This window comes from Bufo gargarizans, chromosome 7 (genome assembly GCF_014858855.1).
Source record: "Bufo gargarizans isolate SCDJY-AF-19 chromosome 7, ASM1485885v1, whole genome shotgun sequence".
Taxonomy (NCBI): Eukaryota; Metazoa; Chordata; class Amphibia; order Anura; family Bufonidae; genus Bufo; species Bufo gargarizans.
In genome coordinates, this window is record NC_058086.1 from 100,353,578 (window position 1) to 100,380,331 (window position 26,754).

Consider the following 26,754-nt stretch of genomic DNA (forward strand, 5'->3'; position numbering starts at 1 on the left):
TAATTTGTTTTCCCTTAGTCCTAACAGCAGCACAGATGGGGTTAACTGCCCCTGTGGACTGGTAGGACCGGTGGAATTTTAATGAGCCCAAGAACCAATAAACGATCTTCAGCTCCCTGAAAGGGAGGAGATCACCCCCCAGCCCACCGTGTTTTTAACAAGTATGATGTATTTAGGGTGGGATATTTGTGTGCTGCTGTTAGAACTAAGGGAAAACAATTTATCGTTAGAAATTAACGATTCCCTTACGTCCTACCAGCAGCATAGATGGGGAGATAGCAAGATGAAACCCCTAGGGAGGGTCCTCATGCCTGGCAGAACTACGAACTGTCTGCCCAAAAGCCGAAAACTCTTCCATCCTAGCATCTATCCTATAATGGGAGATGAAGGTTGACTCAGAGCTCCAGGAGGCCACCTTATAGATCAACTCTAAGGGGAGAAGGCTTCTTTCCGCAACCGAGGTGGAGACCGCCCTAGTAGAATGGGCTCTCACAAACTCGGGAGGATCTAAGGTTTGGGAGACAAAGGCTTCCCTAATGGCCTCCTTGATCCAGCGACTAATGGTGGCTTTAGATGCTTTACGGCCTTTAGACTTACCGGCAAACAGGATAAGGAGATTCTCATCTATCCTGAACTCTCTGGATAGATCCACATAGATCTGGAGGCATCTAGAATTATCCAGCGGGTCTCTAGCTGGAGTATCAGAGGAGGAGGCTGTAAACAAAACTGGTAAAGAGATTACCTGGTTGATGTTTTGAAAGGTAGGCACCTTAGGCCTGAAGTATGGTAAAAACTTCAGGAGCACTCTGTCCTGTAAGAAAATAATGTATGGATGAATTGCAGAGAAAGCCTGCAATTCAGAGACTCTTTTGGCTGAAGCTATAGCCAGAAGAAAGACCATCTTTAAGGTTAAAAATTTGAAATCTACCTCCTCCAAAGGCTCGAAGGGGGGAGATGCTAGCCCCCTGAGCACTACTGAAAGATCCCACTGGGGAATAGGTTTCAGTATAGTAGGCTTTAGTCTCTCAGCTCCCTTCAGGAAGTGTTTGATGAGTGGGTCCCGAGAATATGGCCTGTTGAGACAGGCCGAGATGGCACAAATTTGTACCTTCAAGGTAGCTGGAGATAGGCCTCTATCTAATCCATCTTGAAGGAATTGTAGTATCGCAGGAAGGGGCGGATCTGCAGACGCCACCTGTTTGGAATCACACCATGCCACGAAGATTCTCATGATCCTGGAGTAGGCCTTCTTTGTAGACTCTGCTCGGGAATGCGACAAAGTTCTCAGGACCGACTCGGAAAGCCCTTCTATGTTGGGAAGGGACTGATCAACCTCCAGGCTGTCAGGTTGAACGTCTGCAGATCTGGGCAGAGGTGAGTGTCCCACGACACCAGGGTCTGCTCCGGGGGGAGTCTCCAATATTGTCCCCGACTCATCTGAATGAGCTGGGTAAACCAGGATCTTCTGGGCCAAAACGGTATGATGGCTATTACCGAGGCCTGATCCTGACGGATTTTCGTCAATACCCTCGGTATCATGGAAAACGGAGGGAAGATGTAAGCCAGCCTGAACCTCCACGGTATCGACAGAGCATCTATCGCCAGGGGGTTGTCTTCCCTGTACAGGGAACAGAACCTCAGCACCTTGGCATTGAACCTGGTTGCCATGAGATCCACCTCTGGCATACCCCAACTGTGAACTAGCTGCTTGAAGACCTCCGGATGCAGAGACCACTCCATGGTCGGTAATCCTCGACTTAAGCGGTCCACTATCATATTGAGGGAGCCTCGAATATGAACGGCAGATAAATGGAAAAGGTTCAACTCTGCCCACCGAAGGATCACCCCGATCTCTGATAGAAGGGGCAATGACCTTGTGCCTCCCTGCTTGTTTATATAGAGAACTGCGTCCGCAGCCGCTGACATGAGCCCCAGCATCTTCATGAGAGTCCGGATAGAGACTCGACGAGGGACGTAAAGGAATTTTGCCAGGTCCTGAATCCGTGCTCTCCTTTCTGAAGTCAACTGGAGGGACATCTCCACAGAGTCGACCACGAATCCTAAATAATGGATTGAAGTCGATGGGCTCACATTCGACTTCTGCCAGTTGATAATCCAGACTAGGCGGAGGAGAAAGGAGATTGCGATCTGAAGATGGTGGGTAAGGATCGGAACTTAAGAGGCTATGAAAAGCCAATCGTCCAGATAAGGAATAATAGTCAGACCCTGAAGTCTCAAAGCTGCCACCACCGACACCACCACCTTGGTGAAGATAAGGGGGGCAGAAGAGATTCCGAAGGGAAGCGCGGTGAACTGAAAGTGCCTGCGAACCCCTGAAATCTGGACCGCGATCCTGAGGAATTTCCGGGAAGCGGAATGGATCGGAATATGAAGATACGCATCTTTGAGGTCCAGAGTAGCCATGACATCCCCGAGGTTGAGGATATGGGCGACTGACCTTATGGTTTCCATGCGAAACCTTGTTTTCCTTATAAATCAATTGAGAAATCTCAAGTCGATGATAATCCGGAGGTCTCCCGTCTTCTTGGGAACCAGGAACACTGTTGAGTAAATGCCTAGGCCTCTCTCCCCTGCCAGCACCTCCTCTAGGGCTCCCTTGGAGATATAGTCCTGGATGTAAGATTCCAGGACCACTTGTTTGGCCGACCCGAAGTTTCGTGTGGCAATGAATCTCTCTGGGGGGAGAGAGATAAAGTCTACCCGGTACCCGACGGAGACTAAGTCCAGAACCCAAGGGTCTGCGATCAACTGACTCCCAGAGTCTTTGAAATGGGAGAGATGGCCCCTCACGGGAGTTTGGGGGAGTGGTACGGGAAAGTCTAGAGGAGACACTGCAGGGGCAGCAGGGCTTATCCAAGAGCCTCGAAGAGGCCCATAGTCAGGAGGGTTTTGCCTCCTTGGTGGGTTTACGGGAGCGCCTCGAATATTTACGAGACGGTCCCCCCCAATCTCTGCGTCTAGACTGCTGCCCCGGACGACCTTCGCGCTTCTTCTCCTGTCTGGGGCGTCCCTGAAAGGGCTGCTGGGGGAGGCTCTTCCCCTTTTTATCGGAGAGCCCCTCCATTATCTTGTCCAATTCGGACCCGAACAGCCTATCCGGTTCGAAGGGGAGCCCACAAAGGTTGAACTTGGACGCGTTGTCCGCGATCCAAGGTTTCAGCCAAAGTGGTCTGCGGGCAGCCGAAACTAGGGCCATAGTTTTTGCGGTTAGCTTCAGCTGCATCTGGGTGGAGTCAACTAGGAAGTCCATAGCCAGATTGGCTGATTTGAAGGCTGCCAGGATATCATCTCTGGATACGCTCTGGTCCACGTCCGTCTGGATCTGGTTGAGCCTAGAGCGTAAATAGGTGGCTACTTCAGTGGCCGCAATTGAAGTTGACGCGGAGGCAGCGGCCGCCGCATAACTCCTTTTAAGGGTGCACTCTGCCATCCGGTCTAGAGGGTCCTGCAGACTAGACCCATCGTCTGCAGGAACTAGAGTGCGCCGGGACAACTTGGTTATAGCCATGTCCACCTTGGGAACGGAACCCCACGATTCCACCAAGGGTTTAGCCATCGGGTACATGAGTTTAAACTTTCTGGTGAGAACTGGACCTTTCTCAGGCTTTCGCCACTCTGTGCACATCACAGAGAGAAGGGTCTCATCCGCTCTGAAGACACCCTGTGTCCGTCCAGCGGGATCTGAGGACTCCCCCATGTCAACATCCTGGTCCCCCGACCTGATGGACTTAAGTAACTTCTGCGTCTTTTCTGGAGGGAAAAAGCAAGAAGTAATTTCTTCTTCCTCAGAAGAAGATCCCACCGAACAGGGGGTAGGTCTTTCGACTGGTGCGACCACATCCATGGGAGTCTGAGAGGGTCCTGGTAACCTCTCATTAAGTAGACGCACCACTCCCTTAATGGAATCATCCACGTATGTCTTCGTCCACTGAAACATTTCTTGCATCGTGGGTTCCGTGGATGCCGTGCGACAACTCTCACATCTAGAGTAGAGACAGCCGTCGTCTAAGGGCGTGTTGCATTCAAAACACGCCAAATGCTTCCTCTTGGCCCCAGCCTTTCGCTGATCCGGATCCCTAGGGGAAGCCATAGTCTGTAATTGGAAAGAAAAAACAGGTCATAACACCTACAAAAATTGGAGGTGGAGAAACAAGACCTTAAGGGGGCCCACCAGCACTAGAAGAAAATAGAGCTGCAGAAGAGGAACAACAAACCCAAGCCAAGCAATACTACAAGGATATCTCAAGGCACAGGGAACTCTGGAGCTAGCTTGTCAAAGCGATGCAACCAGAGCACTGACTGACAGGCTCTGGGTGCTTAAAAGGAGAAAGCCCCGCCCCCTGGGCGGGTCCTAGATCGTAAATAGCCCGGAGATATAAGAGAGCCTATACTGGCTCAACCTGCTGTAAGTAGCTCCCCCGGTTAATCCTGGATCCCAGGATGTATATAGGGGAACAATTTAATAAAGGAGGTGAGGATAGAACCTCAGATCGCGCTGCGAAAAAACTGGAAGTGACGTAGCGCACCTAGTGCGCGTCACTTCCGGAAGATGGCGGCGCCCATAGCGCCGCACGCATGTAGCGATAGGAAGAAACGGGACACCGCACAATACTGAAAGAAGAGGGGAGGGGGATACCCCGCTCCCCGACGGTACCCCAGGTACAAAAATCGCCGCAATCAGCCTAAAATAAAGGCAAATAAGAGCCAAAAAACGGGGCGATTCATTCTAAAGAAAGAAAGAGAGCCCTTAGAGCTCTCAGCTCCCTGAGGGGGAGCGATACGCCAGTCCAACCTGTCCAGAGGACAGAAAAAAACACGGTGGGCTGGGGGGTGATCTCCTCCCTTTCAGGGAGCTGAAGATCGTTTATTGGTTCTTGGGCTCATTAAAATTCCGCCGGTCCTACCAGTCCACAGGGGCAGTTAACCCCATCTGTGCTGCTGGTAGGACGTAAGGGAACTATCAATGTCAGCGCTTCGATCTTTTAATGGAATTTGCCATACAACAGAGACAGCAGGCAGTTAGTGAAGGACCTATTTATTGGATATTAATTTATTTGTTTGTGTATGCTCCTGGATCTATCACTAATTTATATGTATTGCTATTTTTTATTCTTTGCTCTCCAGGGCACAGGATTCCTGCTGGAGACCCTTTCACTGCTGGAGACACTGTATAGAGCATGGGAACTAACTAACTGACTAGTTCCATGCACCATCTGGTGTTCACAAACCAACATTGCAGCCTGAATTTTCTCAATGGCTATTTACGTGATTCGATTTTGCTAATTGAATTGGAAATCTCTTTGCGTTGCAGCGATTCTGAAGGGAGCGCTAACGATGCTATATATGTAGGAAAGAGTTTCTTGCAGCCTTATCAGTTAAGCCCTTGTTATGTACTGGCTGTGGGATTTATGGGAGAAACAGTCCGTGAATCTGAGCCAGTTAAACTAAAGATAAGACAGTACGGTTGTTACCCAATTGTTACTAAAGAAGAAACCCAGTTAGGGGGCCGCCTGTCAGTTACAGGATGGTTCATATTCCTAGAGAAGTTAACAAGGTGACAATTTTGAAAACCCCAGATTGAAGGGATGCTGTTGAAAGGATTCAAGTGCCCAAAGGAGCATAAAGCCTAAGGGGGCTGTTGTCATACTGTCTCCCCTGGATTAGACATGTCTCCATGTTAATGCAGCCTCTGTGTGATTGTCTATTATCTGACCCATTTCACCTGACAGAAAAGGCAGTGAATAATTTTCATACAATGAAGCTGTGCATAACTATGATTGTATACAGTTGATGCAACAAGAAACTTCTGGACTTTCTCATGAAAAAACACTTGATAACCCTGATTTTGAGTGTTTTGCAGATGGAAACAGGAATATGGGAGAGGATGGCCGGTTCCACACTGGATATGCAGTGGTCACACAGCATGAGGTAGCCATTGCTGAACCACTCCCTTGGCACATGTCTGCACAGGAGGCAGAGCTGAAGGCACTCACTGAGGTGTGTAAATTGATTCTAGGTATGGTTTTGGTATTGCACATGACTATGGACCCATGTGGCGGGCTAGAGACTTTCTAACCTCTGCAGGTCAGCCCATTAAAAACAAAGACTCAGTGTTTGAACTAATGAACTCACTACTGCTTCCAGAGGAAGTAGCCATTGTCAAGGTTAAGGCACATACGAGACAACAAACCTGTGAGGGTAGGGGCAACAACAGGGCAGATGGGGCTGCAAAAGAGGCAGCAGTGAAGCCTTGAAAACCCGAGGTAATCCCTGTCGGAGCCCTGGAGCCTCACCACGTGTCTGAAGATGTGTTGATTAAACTGTCTGCATATGCAGATGAAGGAGAAAAGACCTCCTGGACTCAGAGAGGACCAGTGCCGAATGGGCAGGGACTCTGGGAAGTGTCAGGAAAAATATACCTACCCAGAGCCCTCTATCCTATGATGGCTCAGGGGGCGCACGGGCCCACTCACCTATCGAAAGGTGCCATGGTAAGTTGATTGCTCCAAGGTTTTCTCTGTGCACTGAATAACCCCAGTGAAGTGGTGAAGACTCCAAGCAAGCACCCCCCCCCCCCCCAGGCCACTTTACCCATTTCAGAGCCTGCAGATAGACTATATACAACTACCAAAGGTAGGTGTGTATGAATTCGTTCTCGTGTGTGTTGATCTCTTTTCAGGTTGGCCGGAAACCTTCCCAATAGCCAAAGCAAATGCCAAGAATACGGCAAAGAAACTGGTCAGTGAACTGATATGCAGGTATAGTGTTCCTGAAGTCATTGAGTCAGATAGAGGTTCTCATTTCGCAGCTGAAGTGAAAAGTGAAGTTATGTAGGCATTAGGGGTGATCCACGCTTTCCGAGTTAAGCGTTTGAATGGATAAAAGGCCATGCGAGAGATCCAGAGGCCCCGGACAGAGTGCCTGCCTCTGGCTCTATATTAAGTAAGGACTACCCTAAACAAGAGGACAGGGTTGTCCCCATTTGAGATCCTGTTTGGAAGTGCCCCCAGGTTAGTGTTGTACTTTCCCTAGCAGCTGCAGATGAATAATGACAGTCTGACCAGTTACATATGGGCCCTCAAAAAAAGGCTAGAATACACGCATAAACAGGTGTTTGCTTCATTTCCATATCCTGACTTAATAGAAGGAACTCACAACTTGCAGCCCAGAGACTGGGTGGTGATAAAAAGGCATGTAAGAAAAGGACTAGTTCCAAGATTCGATGGTCCATTTCAAGAACTGTTGACCACCCACACCGCTGTAAAGGTTGAAGGAAAACCCAACTGGATACACGCTTCTCACTGCAAGAAAGTCTTGGAACCACAGGATGAAGGTCCATCTGCAGACAGTGGCTCTGACCCTGAGCATGTCAGCAGTGTTTTGTCCACTGAATGATGAATGGGACAATGTTTTGATACAGCACCATCAGGTGTTTGAAGGGATGAATAAAAAGTGGCATACTGTTGGATCTGTACTCACAGTCCTGTGAGTTCAGCCAGTATGCCCTATTTCGCCGTGCCCCTCAGTTTATCTGAATTGACTGAACTGGCCAACTCTACTATCTTTTTCACAGGCATGAAGCAGGTTAAGTCCAAACTAAAAACAGGGAGATACCCTTACCCATTGCAGGATGGACTGAGCCCCCCTGGTTCATAGTAAACAGATTAGGGCCACCAGCAAATTATAGCTCTACCCCCTGGAACGAGAACATGTGGTGCAATATGTCATGCTTTCAAAGTTGGACACACTGTTGTTGTTTGCAAATAAGGTCAAAAGGTATGTCTTTTAGTCCTCATGACAAATTCGTCTGCAATGACTGGTGTTGGTATAGATCCTGTAAATGGTAAGAATCTGGCCTGCAACAACCGTACCTTAGTTGATTTAATTGCTGGAATGACCTCCAACTCTTCAGAGGGTCAGGGAAAGGGACCAGAACTGGCAGAAGGTGTCCAACTGGCCAAATAGATAACTCAGTTGTTTAATAGTACGGTGGTTGCAGTCCCAGAAGATATATCCCTGGTCTATGGTCATAAGGCCTCATGCACACGACAGCATTTTTTCACTGTCCGCAAAACGGGGTTCCGTTGGTCCGTGATCCGTGACCGTTTTTTCGTCCGTGGGTCTTCCTTGATTTTTGGAGGATCCACGGACATGAAAAAAAAAGTTGTTTTGGTGTCCGTCTGGCCGTGCGGAGCCAAACGGATCCGTCCTGAATTACAATGCAAATCAATGGGGACGGATCCGTTTGACGTTGACACAATATGGTGCCATTTCAAACGGATCCGTCCCCATTGACTTTCAATGTAAGGTCTGGAGTCCCTTTTATACCATCGGATCAGAGTTTTCTCCAATCCGATGGTATATTTTAACTTGAAGCGTCCCCATCACCATGGGAACGCCTCTATGTTAGAATATACTGTCGGATATGAGTTAGATCGTGAAAACTAATTTCCGACAGTATATTCTAACACAGAGGCATTCCCATGGTGATGGGGACGCTTCTAGTTAGAATATACTACAAACTGTGTACATGACTGCCCCCTGCTGCCTGGCAGCACCCGATCTCTTACAGGGGGCCGTGATCAGCACAATTAACCCCTCAGGTGTCGCACCTGAAGGGGTTAATTGTACTATCATATCCCCCTGTAAGAGATCAGGGCTGCCAGGCAGCAGGGGGCAGGGGCAGACCCCCCCCTCCCCAATTTGAATATCATTGGTGGCCAGTGCGGGGGCCGATGGGGGGCGCACACTGTGCCACCAACAAATTATTACTATAGAGGGAGGAAGGGGGGCGGGGGCGCACACTGTGCCACCAACAAATTATTACAATAAAGGGAGGAAAGGAGGAAGGGGGGCGGGGGGCGCACATTGTGCCACCAATGAATTATTACAATAGAGGGAGGAAGGGGGGGCGGGGGGGCGCACACTGTGCCACCAACAAATTATTACAATAGAGGGAGGAAGGGGGGGCGCACACTGTGCCACCATCGAATTATTACAATAGAAGGAGGAAGGGGAGGGCGCACACTGTGCCACCAACAAATTATTACAATAGAGGGAGGGGGGGCCGCACTGGCCACCAATGATATTCAAACTGGGGAGGGGGGGAAGTCTGCCCCCTGCTGCCTGGCAGCCCTGATCTCTTACAGGGGGATATGATAGTACAATTAACCCCTTCAGGTGCCGCACCTGAAGGGGTTAATTGTGCTGATCACGGCCCCCTGTAAGAGATCGGGTGCTGCCAGGCAGCAGGGGGCAGTCTTGTACACAGTTTGTAGTGTATTCTAACTAGAAGCGTCCCCATCACCATGGGAACGCCTCTGTGTTAGAATATACTGTCGGATCTGAGTTTTCACGAAGTGAAAACTTAGATCTGAAAAAGCTTTTATGCAGACGGATCTTTGGGTCCGTCTGTATGAAAGTAACCTACGGCCACGGATCACAGACACGGATGCCAATCTTGTATGCATCCGTGTTCTTTCACGGACCCATTGACTTGAATGGGTCCGTGAACCGTTGTCCGTCCAAAAAATAGGACAGGTCATTTTTTTTGACGGATAGGATACACGGATCAGGGTCTCGGCTGCAAAACGGTGCATTTTCCGATTTTTCCACGGACCCATTGAAAGTCAATGGGTCCGCGAAAAAAAACGGAAAACGGCACAACAGCCACGGATGCACACAACGGTCGTGTGCATGAGGCCTAAGGCATACAAGTGGTTGCTCAGAAATGTCACTGGTTAATGTAAAATTGCCCGGCTTACTCCTGCAACCTTTATAATACCCCATTCCGACATAGATATGTTTATTAATAAAGTTTGTAAGAAGGGGATACAATATTGAGATTATTGAGAGTACCTGTGGTACTGTTCCCCCTGAAGGGAATCCTTAGGGCAGAATAGGATTAGCTTGTTCTGAAGTACCTTTGGGCAGTAACAGTTCAAAGATTTCTCAAAATGGGGGAATTGTGAGAGATAGAACTCCATCTTGTATATCCTATACCTATCTGAGCCAGAGTTCAATTAGAGGTTATTAAAATGTTAGACAAGTGTCAGCTCTTTGCAGGCACGCTGGGGAAGGGGAATTCAGCTAAAAGAAACTGACGTCAGGAAATGGTATTCTTTGGTGTTAAATGACAAAACTTGTGGACAACTGACAGATATGGCTAATAATCTTAGTATCCCAGAGGGTTACAAGACAGAAAAGACTCTAGTGGAAGCGTGGGAAAAGTTCAAACAAACTTATGGTGGTTGGATTAGGGATCATGGATGCAATGGAGTTGTTTACATATGTATAAAAGTAGTTTGTGAGGTTGAAACTGGGTGTTTGAGAGAGAATGAAGTATCGGTAGCCGACATAAATGGCCTCCGGGGCATTACGAAAGGCACTTGAGGAGGGGACCGCGGCCCCATGAGAAGGTAAGCAATCTTGCCTGCCTCTAGTTTGCTTTTTTTCGTTACATCACGGCTGTCTGTCTGCTGGACGATGATCATACTGTCAGCCCTATTTTTAACCCTCCAGCCCTATTTTTAATAGATAGTTAGATAATAAGATAGTTTGCTTCAAGTATGTCAGATACACAATCAATATTATTATTATCAGGTCTTTTACCCAGGTCTTGAAGAAAGAAGACAGAAGAGAAGACGGGCTGCGCGTACAAGTGGATTAAGGGGAGTTAAATTATTTTTTTAATTAATTTTTTACCCCTCTAGCCCTATTTTTAACCCCTCCAGCCCCTCCTCGCCCATGTCAAAGGGGCCTTAGATTGTAGCCATACTGAGAGTGGCGGGGTAGGAAACAGATGAATGCAATAATATTGATTGTGTATCTGACATACTTGAGTATTATATCCCTTATTAACCCCTCCAGCCCTATTTTTAACCCCTCCAGCCCCTCCTCGCCCATGTGAAAGGGGCCTTAGATCCTATTGTAGCCATACTGAGAGTGGGGGGTAGGAAAGTTATTAGAGAACGTCCCAAGTTCAATGAAGATAGTTTGCTTCAAGTATGTCAGATACACAATCAATATTATTGCATTCATCTGTTTTTTTTTTATCTTTTAAGTGTATATTGTTTTTTATCTTGATGCAGTTTTCCATATTTATTTTTATTTATTCTTTGTTTTTCTCTGAAGTAGTGGATACAGAGTGTATTTATTAGCTATGTTCCTATAGTGGCTGAATGTTAATACAGTATTTATATTATATATACATTTACATATAGTATAATTAGTGTAATATTGTATAATTATTTATTCCATGATCCATATGAGGTATGGTGATTTAGATATAGTGTATTGTACAGTATAATGGACATATATAGATATAGATAGATAAGGGTAAGCGCTTAAGGGTAAGCGCTTCCCAGTTGCCAGGCAACGACTCACGTGACCACACAGTGATCGGGAGGCCGAACTGTGAGGCGCCGCCCTGCAGTCTCGTCGTGCTTTGGGGGAGGTGCCTGGAGGCTGGTGTGCGCATCAGGATTGACGTCACTTCCGGTTGCGTCTTCTCTCTGTGTACAAGCTATGGATACAGGAGATGTATGGAGGGTAGAAGAGGAACGTGGGGATACGGGGTGTGGATAACACTTTGTGCCCCATGAGCCTTTAGGTATATGGGGATGATCGCGCATGTGGTATATCCCCATGTGCCACCCCCCCTTTCTCCATAAAATGTGTTATGTCCTATCAGGACTACGTTCCTCCGATATTCGCGATTTGATATCCTGATTTATTCACTTTTCTCTAATTTATTATAATGTTCATGATCCGATCATTCTCTCAATGTCCTGTTCCCATTACAGGTCTCGCTACCGTGCTCTGACTGACCCTGGAGCCGGCGTGGTGTTGAGGGTAAGCGCTTCCCAGTTGCCAGGCAACGACTCACGTGACCACACAGTGATCGGGAGGCCGAACTGTGAGGCGCCGCCCTGCAGTCTCGTCGTGCTTTGGGGGAGGTGCCTGGAGGCTGGTGTGCGCATCAGGATTGACGTCACTTCCGGTTGCGTCTTCCCTCTGTGTACACCGGTATCCAGGATACCGAGCATGCGCGGTGAGGCCCCAGGGACGCCGAGATGCCTGCCATTACGACACTCCACTTTGTAAGTACATATTTTAAACCAGGCGGCCATTGACCGCGTAATGAGCACTTACAGGTGATCACTATCATTTTTGCACTAAGCACGAGGCACTTTATGTATTGGGCAAAGCTGGCCTATTTTGTGATTTGGTCAATTGCCCATAAAATATCACGATGGATGTAAAGATTGTGTGTTGTATACAGGATTATAAATGAAATTCACAAAGGATTATGGAAAAACTTCTCAATTCACTGTTTTTATATTATTGATTATATTATTGTTAATCACTTTGTTAATTGACCCACTAAGCATTGTGGGTATAAATGATGATGCTGTGACACCAAATGTTATGCTTGAGAAAGACTGCAATGAGCAGTTGAAACGTTGCACAGGGGAAATAAAGCGGGTCGTTTCATCTTATCCTGGAGTGCTGCCTCTTCTTTGCAATACCTACAACCATATTGACCGAACAGCCTAAGGTCAGAGGATTTTGCACCCAACTTCACTTGCACAGTGCTGCTGCTCTCTCTTTGCACTTTATTAATTGGACTTGTACAGCTTTGCACTGCCACTTTAGTTCTTTGACTACAACATGTGTTCCCCGATGTGTTCACATACACCAAGGAGGATGAAGACAGAATCCTACAGGGTCTGGTGAGTGATCCCCAATTTTTATCTACTCCCACCACTGTTGACCTCAAAAAAACAAGCTGATGCCAAAAAAATAGCTTCCATGGACTTGCACCTTATGACTTTGTGTCAGTATTATAAAGAACATAGAATTCCCAGGGGGATTCGCTCACAATTGAAACCCAACCTATTCCCTGGTGGCTCAGCATGTGCACTGAAGTTTGTGCAGATATCAAATAAATACGCCTTCGATATCATACTGCTCAATTTAGAGTATTTGCAACAGGAATTGGTGGAAGTGAAGGAGAGACATCTGAAAACTAAAACTGCACTACAATCACTACTTAATACAGAGGAATGGAATCAGTATGGCCAAAATTGTACCCAATATCTGGACAGATTTGTAAAAGATCAAGAAAGCATTAAAAGAAAGAAATGGCTCCGTGATTCGGATGATTATGCCAGAGGAAGAATATACACCTGGCAGGAAGATATACAAAGGAGGCAGATGCCACAATATCGCTCTACAATGAGGAAACAACAACCCAATCAATATCAGCAGCAACAACAACAAAACAATACTACAACGGCTCCCATAGTGGATACTGCATCAACTTCATCAATACCTTTTTTAACCAAATCTCTTTTTATTGGTTATGTCATGAGAAAGATACAGGCAAGTTGAATAATAGCACCAATGACAATGCACATCAGATAAGGTGTAACAAGACAAATGCCTATAATGCACATTACAGTAATCTTGCGATACAGTCTGTATCATCAATAAGAGGCAAATACGACATTTCTATCCAAGCAAATGGACATCTGTAAATTGAATCCAATAGAGATCTAACATAACAGTAAAACAAAGAAAGAAAGACATGAAGACAAGGGTAAGGAGGGAAAGGGGGGGGGAAGGGGGGGGGGGTCTGCTCTAGCTGTCAGGGAACCTGAATTTCTTCCAAGGAAGCCACACCTTAAGGAACTTCGTGCGAGTGTGGGTCTCCCAGTGTGCTAGCTCTTCAAATCTATAAAGTTGGTCCACCTTTTCCAGCCAACTCGAAATAGTGGGAGGCAGAGTCTGCTTCCACAGCAAGGGGACTAGAAGCCTAGCGGCGGTAAGTAATATAGTAGGCAAATCTAATTTGGTTGGGGTAAATGAAGAGTTGGGGCACCAGAGTAGGATCAGCTTCTGATCCAAAGATACAGAGGTGGAGCAGATTTTATTAGTTAAAGTCTCCACTTGGCTCCAGAAGGGGCGCATACTGATGCAATCCCACCAAATATGTGAGAGAGAACCGATGCCCGCCCCGCACCTCCAGCAGACCTCAGGGATTTCCGGGTTGAGTCTATGAAGAAACTCAGGAGTCTTGTACCATCTGGTCAGCAACTTGTATGAGTTCTCCTGAATTTTAATGCATCGGCTAAAACCATGAGATTGGGCCAAAATAAAAGCTCTCTCCGGTTCTGATAATTTGAGGGATAGTTCCTTCTCCCATGCGCTCAGGAAATGAGGTTCAGAGCAAGTAAAGGATAGCAGCTCCTTATACATCGTGGAAAAGGGTCTGCTGGAGGGCTGGGCCGACACCAGCTTCCGCTCCAACCAAGTAGGGGAGGCCAGATGAGACGTTTGTAGTTGCAGAATTCCTATGTCTCTCTTAAAACTATGGAGATGCAAGAAAGCTACTGATTTAACTTTAGGTAATTCAAGAATCCCTTTCCAATCCAGCCCACCCTCTGATGACACCACGTCTTGTAGCGTATGGTTCCTGAGCAGTGCCCAAACCCCTGTGACCCCAAGCATTTCGGGATGAATATAACTTTGTAATAGATATAATGGGAGCTCAGGACTAGGGAAGTGAAGCGTCTTCGAACTGTAAAGCTTAGACCAGGTGAATAGCACCCCTCTCCACAGTAAAGGCAATTTAGAAGCTGTGGGGGAACATGGGCGGACACCCCACAGAATTAATTTCTCATTATCAGTGAGTAGCTTTCGTTCCAATTGTGAGCAGATGGTCATAGGCTGTCCTGATAGGAGGCTCACTCCCCTGCACATAAGGTTAGCTTTATAGTACAAATGGATATCAGGCAATCCAAATCCTCCAAACCTTTTTTCCCTGGTTAAAATGGCGTAGGCCACCCTCGGGGACCGGCCTCTCCAAAGAAAGAGGGACATCATCCGGCGGACTTCCGTAAAATATGACTGCGGTACCCAAATCGGTAGAGTCTGCAGGAGGTACAAGAACCTAGGGAGTATATAAGTTTTTAAATAATTCTTCCTCCCAATCCAAGAGATGAAAGGCATTTTTAGGGAATGGAGCTGTGTTTTGACAGCTTGAAGTAAAGAAAGGTAGTTAGAGGGAAATAATTCCTTAGGGTCCGCAGTTACCTTGATACCTAAAAAAGGTATTTCTTTAGAGGCCCACTTAAAAGGAGTAGATTCTTTTAAAAGCTGCACTATGTTTCTAGGGCAGGATACATTAAGAGCCATAGATTTGGAATAATTGACCTTAAAATTGGAGATGAAACCAAAATCTTCAAAAATGGTAAGCAGTTTGGGGAAGGATACCCTAGGATTTGAAGTCATCACCAACAGATCGTCAGCGAAAGCCGCTGTGATATGGACTTGAGACCCAATGGTGATTCCCTCAATCTCAGGTGACTGACGGATTTTACTCAGCAGAGTCTCCATCACCAAAACAAAGAGAGTCGGGGAGAGTGGGCACCCCTGACGCGTACCATTGGAAATGTCGAATGTTGGGGATAAGGTCCCATTGACTTTGACCCTGGCAGAAGGGGCTAGGTATAATGAGAAAATGGCAGAGATGAATTGTTCTGGTATACCAAACTTCATCAATGTCTTGGCCATAAAAGCCCAGTTCACCCTGTCAAATGCTTTTTCTGCGTCGGTGCTCAGTAACGCTACCGGCAGCCCTTTAGTTTGCGCCCAGGACATCAAGTGCAGTAAACGAACTGTATTCTCATTGCCCCGTCTGCCAGGGACAAAGCCAACCTGCTCACCGTGTACTATATCAGGAAGCAGTAGCTGAAGGCGTTGGGACAATATCTTCGCCCACCACTTAACATCTACATTTAATAGGGAAATGGGACGGTAGCTTCCACACTCCAGAGGGTCTTTATTTTCCTTATGAAGGATGGTGACATGGGCCATTAAGGATTGTGGAGGCAAAGACCCCCCATTTAGTAAATAGTTGCAAAGGGATTTAAAATGTGGGAGCAGTATATCCTTAAAAGTTTTGTAATACGAGATGTTCAGGCCGTCAGGACCAGGGCTCTTCCCTGAGGGGATGGATGATAGTACTTTAAGTATCTCTTTGTCTGTAATTGGAGAGGTGAGCTGGGAAGCTTGCGCGGGGCTTATAGAGGGAAGATCGAGCGTTTGAAGGAATTGATCCGTCGCAGCAGTTAAAGATTCCGGGGTGGCTTGGTTCGGAGATGGTAAGTTATATAGATTAGAGTAGAAGGCGCAAAACGCCTTTGCTATCTCAGGTGTAGTCTTGTGCACATTACCCGCCGCATCCCTAATACCCGGGATAAAGGAACTTGTTTGTTGTTGTTTACAGAGCGCCGACATCAGCTTATTTCCCTGATCGCCATGGGCATAGGACCTGAACTTAGACCGAAACAGTAACTTGGCCGAAGTAGCATTCAATAGGTTTTTAAGGTCGTTCCTGGCTTTATATAATTCCTCTGCCACTTGTGAAGCTTGGGACTGTTTGTGGGTGAGTTCAAGAGCCGCGATACGGGACATTAACAGGTTCTGAGCCTGAGATCGTTTTTTCTTTACATAAGAGCCTAGAGCAATCAATTCACCCCTAATCACAGCCTTATGTGACTCCCATATAATGGGGATAGACGGGGGGGATGGACCAGAAGTATTGATCTTAAAAAACTCAGACAGTGAGGCTGAAAGTTTGGAAACGTGGTCAGGGTCCTGGATAAGTGTGTCATTTAGTCGCCATGTCCAGTCTTTCTTTGGGAGGCCGGTCAGCGAGAGGGTCAGGAAGATTGGGGCATGGTCTGAAAGTACAATGCTCCCTACTCTAGCACTGGAGACTAATGGGGCGTGGGCACCTGAAAGGAAAAGATAGTCTATCCTGTGATAAGAATTTTTTGCATGAGAATAAAATGAGTAATCCCTCCCTGAAGGGTGCAATGTGCGCCACATGTCTAGTACCCCCAGTCTCTTCAAAGAAACCTTAAGGCGCCTCAGAAGCCTGTGGGTAACAGACGACCTGCCTGATGAGGAATCTAAAGAGGGCTCTATGGCTACATTAAAATCCCCGCCTAGTACTAGCAATCCCTCGGTAAAGGAGCCCAACTGTCTAAGGGTCTGAACGAGCCATGGGACCTGACCCCTATTGGGGGCGTAGACATTCGCCAGTGTGACAGAGGTATCAGCAATGAGGCCCTTTACAAACAGAAAGCACCCCTCCGAGTCTGCAGAGGTCGCCTTCTGAGTAAATGGAATGCTTTTGTGTATTGCAATGCTGACCCCTCTGCTGGCTGACGAATGAGTGCTATGGTACCATTGGGAGAATTTTGCGGATGGTAACTTCGGTATCTTCCCTGTTTTAAAGTGCGTTTCCTGAAAATAAGCTATAGAAGTTTTTTCCTTCTGCAGGAGTGACAATACCTGAGATCTCTTACATGGCTCGTTCAGACCCCGGACATTCAATGATGATACGACAAAGGTAGCCATGGCAACCTAGTACAGAGAGGAGAAAAGAGCATATACCACCGGAAAAACACAAAGTTCAAATACATAGTACATCCTGACAGAGCCTGGAAGGAGAACACAAGGAAAGAGACAGACGGACAGACAGGGGATGACAACAAAGGAGTAATAAAGTAAAATGAGAACAAATAAATGAGGAATTGAGTCAGACAGTTTAACTTGCACTGTAAAGGTAAGGGTCCCATGAAACATCTGATGGGTGATGGCTCCTTTTTCATCACGACTTCAAGCCGGGAACCAACATCAGAGGGGGCCTTCCATGGGACAACTGAAAGCCATTGAGCGGCCTTCAGAGGGGGAGTGAACCTCATATGGAGAGGAACTGTGAGGAAACCCCATAACTGGACTAAACGGGATATAACGAGGTATAGCCATAGCAACAGTCCGAACCAGGACGTAGCAACACGGGCTTATGTGGCATTAGCTCACAATCTCAGCCACATTATTCAGCCCAACAACTAGGCCTCCATGAACCGCATAACAGGATAGCGTTCATAACCTTGAACCACCCTTCTTCAAGGGGACACAATTGCAGGATCCAAATGCAGGGGCACGTAGCCCGGTTTCATGCTGTAAAGTTGCACTGCTGTGCTAGATGGGCTGAGGAGCCCTGTAAAGAAACAGGAGGATGATAATGAATGCAGCTCAGGGTACTTGGCGGCTTTTCTTGCTCCTTTCAACCTTCCCTGGAGAGACCTCAGACCAGGTATCAACGCTTGGAGGAACAGGTAAGGGGTCTCCTTGGTCTGCAGGCATCCAGGATGGGATATTAATAGGCGCCAGGCCCAGCGGACCCCAGATGGATTTTAAATCTTCCGGCGTGCGGACCGTTAGCTGCCTGCCATTCTTTAAAATGGCCAGGCCAAATGGATAAAGCCACCGGAACTGTGTGGCGGATGCTTTTAATGCCTCCAGTAGTGGTTTGAGTATACGCCGCTTTGCTAATGTAGTCGGCGCCAAGTCCTGAAAAAACAATATGGGTGAGTCCGCATACCTCAGATCTTCAGCTTCCCTGCTAGAGCGGAGCAAATCTGCCGTGTCCACAAAACTCAGCAACCCGCAGATCACATCCCGCGGTGGGTCAGATGGCTTTGGCTTCGGGCGCAATGCGCGGTGTATGCGCTCCACTATCACCATAGCTGCCCGGTCTGGGCCTAGTAACTGGGCGAAAATTTCGGACGCTACCTTGCGGAGGGCCTCGTGCGCAATGGATTCAGGCAGGCCTCTAATCCTCAGGTTCCGGCGCCTGCTCCGGTTCTCCTGGTCCTCTATCCTTAGCAGAGCTTCATTGATCAGGTCCCGATGCGCATGCAGAGCTTGGCAGGTCTTCCCCTCGTGCAGGAGGATCGCTTCCTGCGAGTTTTCGAGCGCCACCACTCTATGGCCCAGGCCCCGGAGGTCCTCTTTAATATCTTCCAAATCCCTCTTCAGGGGAGCCAGAGCGGCATCTAGAAGCTCTTTAAGAACCTCCTTTGAGAGATTTGAGCGCCTCCGCGGCAGTCTGCATACCGACGCTTCCGATGCGCTTCCCGCTTCAGACGGGTCCTCAGCATCCGATGGCTGCGGTGCTCGTGGCGCCATCTTGGAGCTCTCAGTGGGACGCAGCTTAGCCTTTTTTGTGAGATATTGCTCCATCTCAGGCTGCTTTGAACGAGCAGGTGTCAGCTCCAGATGTTCCCTGGGTCGGTCCTTGCCGGATTTTCCCATTTAGTGTGGGTTTTATAGCTTAAAAAGGGGTGTAATCACCAGCAGAAATGAGGAGCTCAGGAAGCTGCTGCCATTCAGCTTCACGGTCAAGCTCCGCCCCCCAATACCTTTTTTAGATCAGGGACCCATACCAAAAGAACCAGACGAGGAGGGAGGAAACATCAGAAATGGAGAAAATTTCAAAAACTTCAAAAATCAGAGACCGCAGAAGCAAACGACACGCCGCAAAGGGGGCAAACAGTAGGGGTGGAAGAGTCTCCAATTTCCAAACCAACTGTGGTAAATATGTCTTCGGTCACACTATCTGATGCACAGATTGCCTTATTGTCAAAAGGTTTGTCATTTTGCCCTTCCACAAAGGTCGATTGGTTTCAGCTTGAGGTGGATATGCAGCGTTTATTCAGAAGTATCAAATTACAAATTTGGTTTTCTGAACATCCACCCCCAGCTGACCATGGATCGACGATTGGTGGATCTGAGCTCACTCTGGGACGGGTCAATCTGCTACCCAAGAGTGACTTCATACCACAGATCAACCATCATACGGTTGAAACATTCATTAAGGCTGTGACATTGGATATCAGTGGACTGAAATCTAGGGTCATTGATACACCTCTGCAACATCCTAATATGACCTCAGCTGACATAAGATCTTTGGACGAGTTATGCCATGACAACAACCTCACCATAAAACCGGCTGACAAGGGTGGTGCGGTTGTTGTCATGGACACGTCCTGGTATATGGGTGAAATTAGAAGACAGCTTAATGATCAGAATGTGTATAGGGAATTGCCAGGGGATCCAAAATGTGAGTACATTAAAAAAGTTAAAAATGTTTTGGACCTGGCACGTGATCATGGGATCATTGACGATGGTGTATACAATTTTTTGCTCATTGAAAATCCACGTACACCATTAATTTACGTATTGCCAAAAAATACATAAGTCCCTAACAAATCCCCCTGGGAGACCCATTGTGTCGGGCATAGACTCGATCTGTTCACATGTTTCAATCTTCTTGGACCGCATACTTCGCAATTATGCTATTAATACAAAGTCCTATATTAGGGACACTGAGGATTTTTTGGAAAAAATCTCCTCAGTAAGATTACCTGATGGATGTCTGGTGGCATCTTTTGATGTCACCAGTCTCTATACCTCCATAAATCACGAAAGGGGAGTTAATGCGGTCAGGAGATGTTTGGAACATAATGACTATTCAGGAGTGTGTTGTGAATTTATCATCCAACTTTTGAATCTGGTCCTTAGACAAAATTATTTTATGTTTGGGGAGCAGTTTTTCCTGCAATTACGTGGGACCGCAATGGGGTCCAATGTGGCCCCCACGTACGCAAATGTGTTTATGGCGTCACTTGAGGAGGATCTTGTCTATGTATCCCACCACTTCAGTCAGGTACTGGGGTGGTGGCGGTACATAGACGACATCTTCCTCATTTGGCGAGGGGACGTAGAATCCCTGGAACACTTTCACTGCTATTTGAATAACATGGACAGTGAGGTTGTATTCACACTAACACACTCCAATAAACAGGTCCAGTTCCTCGATACAATGGTGTCTATTGTTGGTGATAGACTATCTACGGATATCTTCACCCAATCTACAGACTGCAATACGTTACTACGGTATGAAAGCTGTCATCCTAGACCCTGTATTGATTCCCTCACCGCAGCCAACTACTGCGCGTGAGGAGAATCGTACAGGATCCAAAAAACCTAATTGCCAGATATGGACAAATGGTCAATAGGTTTAGGCAGAGGGGGTACCCGCAAAAAAAACCTAGCGAGACATTTGAAGAGAATTCAACAACCACAGGAGGAGGAGGAAAGGAGACCAAAACCTAAGCAGATCCCTTTTGTAAGCCAACAAACATTGGCCTATCTTGCAGAGTAATTTCCCCAAGATAGAAATACTAACAAGACCTCCCCTTCTGTCAATCTGAGAGACAGACTGGTGAGGGCCGATGTCCCCATCAAAAAGAAGGTACAAACATTTCTTGGTGCAAGGAGGACAGGTTGTTTCCCGTGCCTCACATGTGTGAACTGCACATACATGATTAGGGGTAGTGTGTTTACACATCCAGAAACTGGTGTACAATATGACATCCGCCATTATCTAACGTGTGACAGCACGTACGTTATTTACGTGTTGAAATGTCCATGTGGTCTCCTCTATGTAGGGGAGACCACATGAGACATGAAAACGCGTTTAAATAACCATCGATTTTCGATAAGGCGCAAAAGATTGGACCTACCAGTCCCCAAGCACTTTGTGGAGTATGGCCATACTGAGAAAGACCTCAAATGTATGATTATAGACCAGGTTCAAAGGGGTAGACGAGGCGGTGACCGCACAGTGACCCTTAAACAACGGGAATTGCGGTGGATACATCGCCTTCAGTCACTCAAACCTAAGGGTCTAAATGTGGACTTTAAGTGGAATATTATATAGAATATTGGGTCCTCTTGTACTTCCCTGTGGGGTTTTGTTTTGTTTTACCAAATTGGATATGTGATCACCGTTGGTGTCTAAATCAATTAATGTATTCTATCTAATTCAATTTTTTCTTTTTAGGACTATTGGGATCCTAAAAGGATATATCTACTTCTCAAGTTATTTTCATGGTGGAGGAGAATGTTGGCAGTCGCCTCGGCGGTATAGGTCTAGAACAAGAGAATGGGGTCCATACTTGAAAACTTGAATCATGGTTTCACATTGAAAGAAAAACGGATGAGTCGTGAATGGAGGAAGCTAGGAACGTGGGGATACGGGGTGTGGATAACACTTTGTGCCCCATGAGCCTTTAGGTATATGGGGATGATCACGCATGTGGTATATCCCCATGTGCCACCCCCCCTTTCTCCATAAAATGTGTTATGTCCTATCAGGACTACGTTCCTCCGATATTCACGATTTGATATCCTGATTTATTCACTTTTCTCTAATTTATTATAATGTTCATGATCCGATCATTCTCTCAATGTCCTGTTCCCATTACAGGTCTCGCTACCGTGCTCTGACTGACCCTGGAGCCGGCGTGGTGTTGAGGGTAAGCGCTTCCCAGTTGCCAGGCAACGACTCACGTGACCACACAGTGATCGGGAGGCCGAACTGTGAGGCGCCGCCCTGCAGTCTCGTCGTGCTTTGGGGGAGGTGCCTGGAGGCTGGTGTGTGCATCAGGATTGACGTCACTTCCGGTTGCGTCTTCCCTCTGTGTACACCGGTATCCAGAATACCGAGCATGCGCGGTGAGGCCCCAGGGACGCCAAGATGCCTGCCATTAGGACACTCCACTTTGTAAGTACATATTTTAAACCATGCGGCCATTGACCGCGTAATGAGCACTTACAGGTGATCACTATCATTTTTGCACTAAGCACGAGGCACTTTATGTATTGGGCAAAGCTGGCCTATTTTGTGATTTGGTCAATTGCCCATAAAATATCACGATGGATGTAAAGATTGTGTGTTGTATACAGGATTATAAATGAAATTCACAAAGGATTATGGAAAAACTTCTCAATTCACTGTTTTTATATTATTGATTATATTATTGTTAATCACTTTGTTAATTGACCCACTAAGCATTGTGGGTATAAATGAAGATGCTGTGACACCAAATGTTATGCTTGAGAAAGACTGCAATGAGCAGTTAAAACGTTGCACAGGGGAAATAAAGCGGGTCGTTTCATCTTATCCTGGAGTGCTGCCTCTTCTTTGCAATACCTACAACCATATTGACCGAACAGCCTAAGGTCAGAGGATTTTGCACCCGACTTCACTTGCACAGTGCTGCTGCTCTCTCTTTGCACTTTAGATATAGATAGATAGATAGATAGATAGCTAGATAACCTCTGTATTAAAAAAATTGTGTACAATATTACACTAATTATACTATATGTAAATGTATATATAATATAAATATATAAAATATATTTATATATAATAAATCAATATAGCAGCAACGCTGTATATATTGGTCTATTTTTGCCTGTAAACTTTTGGTGTATTTTAAAACTTACCCAGCCCTGCAGCTGTATTGATTTATTTATTTTTGTTTTTCATGTAACAATATTATTTGTTTTAATGGTGTCAGTGTTAACATCATAATTCATATTAGGTTTCCATTGCGCAATTGTGGAGAAAGAGATCCAACATTAAGAATAGCAAGAATAGGTGTGGGAATTGTCCTGGCAGAAGGGAAGGGGGGGGTCGGTGGGGGGTGCCATCAAGGAGGAAATTATCAAAAGGCTTTGTGAGAGATAGAACGCCATCTTCACCTGACAACCTCCCCCCTCCTGTTCTATTTGCATAAATGCTAGTTTCTGCTGTTCTAAGTTTAAGATCCTCTTTCTGCTAAAAGTTTCTCTTCTGTCTTTTTGTGGTTTATGTGACGCATGGCTGTTGGGCGTCTACCAATAATTATTCTATAAGATAATGTGCTAATGTTACAATAAAGCAGATTACTGATTACAACCATTGCATGTATCAGCCTTCTCTGTGCACATTACACTATTTGAATTTGGAACCCATAATCATAGACGCAGGGGTAATTGCCATCACATACATGTTGGAGCTTTAATTACTGTGGCTGCAGGGGGTAGTATATTGCCATGTGCATCAAGTTCTACTGCACCGACATTCAGAGTTAGTCCATTATTTTAGTGATATAGTTAGTTAAGTATTTTGCCCTGTACAAGTGTGCAGTGGACCCAAATTTATCATCACTAATAAAATTTGTTAGTGAAAAAAAGATTCTGCGTCAGCATCGCAATCCCCGATCCATATGACGAACGGCATTGAGTAGGTTACACGCACACGTCAACAAAGGGTAGATACCTTCAGTGTAGCGTGTGTGCAGCCCCAGACTTCTAAGGACATTACAGACCTGTTATTACTGAACACCACTTGTCCTTCGAAGATGTTGGACGCGCTTTGAGGTCAAATAACTACTTAGCACGGAGGAGTCTCGTCGGTTACCGGAATCAACCACACAAATCGTTCCACCAACTTGACCTAAATTCATCGAAGTTAATATGTTCTTTTAGTGAAAAAATGTATTTGTGTCATTATTGCAATTGTTTTTTGGTTGAAACTACGACGGTATTACCAGACAAATCACTCCACCAACAGTACCGAAATTCATCATCTGACAGCCACAATAAATTTTAAACAAATTTTACGTCACTGTGCAGTGCAAAGAAAACTTAACCCATGTGGATCCCTCCATACTATAAACCTAATGGTATTTTGCTTTCAAAATGTACTAGAGTTAAAACAAGATGGGTCAAACATGGTGGATGGATCAAACATGGCCACTGTATTATTGCCATAAGGGAAAGGAGCCTGAAAACTAGCTTCCATATAAGATGGTGACCATCTGAACGGTTAAAAGTCCACAACAAACATACCTTTGTTCATTGTGGGCAGAGAGTTCTATTTTAACCTCATCCATACACAGGACTTATTTCCAAAATGCATCAGGCATTTTTAGATGTACTTTTGCAAACTTTTGACACTGAATGTTGTGTTGAGGATGCGGGAGAGGTTCTGATGACTCTTCCATGAAGGCCATATTTGTGTAGGTGTCTCTGAACAGTAGAACAATGTACCACAACTCCAGAGTCTGCTAAATCTTCCTGAAGGTTTATTGCAGCCATGTGGGGGTTCTGATTTGCCTGTCTAGCAATCCTACAAACAGTTATCTCTGAAATTGTCCTTACACTCCCAGACCTTCTCTTGACCAACACTGTTCGTTTAAACTGCCATTTCTTAATTACATTTCAAACTAAGGAAATGGCAAACTGAAACTACCTTAAATAGCAGAAGTTGAAGGTTTTACCATACCCTCAGTCCCCTGATCTGAACATCACTGAAAATCTGTGGATGGATCTCAATTAGTTTTGATGCGTGTTTCACCTGTGTGAAAAAAACTACATCTCCTAGCAACCATCAATGAAAAACACACTGCATCCAGATTGGATCCAGAAGAGAAATCCCAGTGCAGGCGCACGTGATGACGTCATCAGCAGCACAGTGCCGGGACTCTGCGAGCAAGCGCAGGTAAGTATTTAGCTTTTATTTAATTTTTCTTTCTTTTATGTGCCAACTTTGGGGGACATGAGGGGGTCAGGGTGCACAGAGGACGTGTGGGGGGGAAATATGGTGGGATACTGTGTGGGGGCAAATTTTTTAATTTTATGTGTCAACATTGGGGGACATAAAGGGGTGCATACAAGAGGACGTGGGGGGGGAATATGGTGGGATGCTGTGTGGGTGAAAATTATTATGGGAGGGATTACTATGTTGGGGGAAAATTACTATATGGGCAATGTGGGGGACACTACTGTGTGGGGGCAGTAATGTGTTGGAGGCAGTGTGGGGGGACACTACTGTGTGGGGGACACTACTGTGTGGGGGCAGTGTGGGGGACACTACTGTGTGGGGGACAGTGTGGGGGACACAACTGTGTGGGGGGCACTACTGTGTGGGGGGACACTACTGTGTGGGGGCATTGTGGGGGACACTACTGTGTGGGGGACAGTACTGTGTGGGGGGCAGTAATGTGTGGGGGCAGTGTGGGTGAACACTACTGTGTGGGGGCAGTGTGGGAGACACAACTGTGTGGGGGGCACTACTGTGTGGGGGCAGTGTGGGGGATAGTACTGTGTGGGGGCAGAGTGGGGGACACTACTGTGTGGGGGCAGTGTGGGGGACAGTACTGTGTGGTGGACACTACTGTGTGGGGGGCAGCGTGGGGGACGTTGCTATTGGGGAGACAGTGTAGGGGCCATTATATTATTTCTGGGGACACTATACAGGGATTATTGCCTGGAGCACAATATAGGGACATTATAACTGCTGTAGACAGTATAGGGACATTTGGGATAATTTATCAAACTGGTGTGAAGTAGAACTGGCTTAGTTGCCCATAGCAGCCAATCAGATTCCACCTTTAATATTTGACAGTTCTTTTGGAAATCCAGTTCTACTTTACACCAGTTTCATAAATGACCCCAATTATGTCTATTAGGGTCACTATTTTTTTTAGCAGTATAGTACCTGGGGCATTGGGGGGGACAACGGGCACAGTATTGAGGGTGGCAGCAGGATGACACTGTGGGGACACCAGGATGGGGAGGTTGATGGAAAAATTGAGAAATCTAACGTGTCTGTGTTACAAACTCCCTAGAGACGAGATGTGGCTGAAAGAATTTCTCATGGCGGTCTAACAGAGGAGAAGAGGAAAGAGAAGGTCTACATGACAGGAGATGTCCCTGGATGTAAGAGGTATGTGGTCAAGTATTGGGGGGAATTTGCCAGAGAAATGACCCGCCCCGGGTGCCAAACACCCTGGGCACGCCAGTAGTAAGAGGGGATATGTTTCGTCAAAGTGACAGGTACCACGCCCCTTTTACACGCCCCTTTTATATAGCTTGATATCAATTTTATATCAAATTTATAGTGTTTGATATAAAGTTTATAGTTTGATATAAAGTTTATATCTCTTGATATAAACTTTATATCGCTTGATATTG

General features: G+C 46.3%; 1 pseudogene; it reads left to right on the forward strand.

Annotated features, from left to right (window-relative positions):
* Positions 1-7,416, forward strand: part of LOC122944182 — a 46,567-nt pseudogene extending 39,151 nt beyond the window's left edge.
* The last annotated feature ends 19,338 nt before the right edge of the window (positions 7,417-26,754 follow it).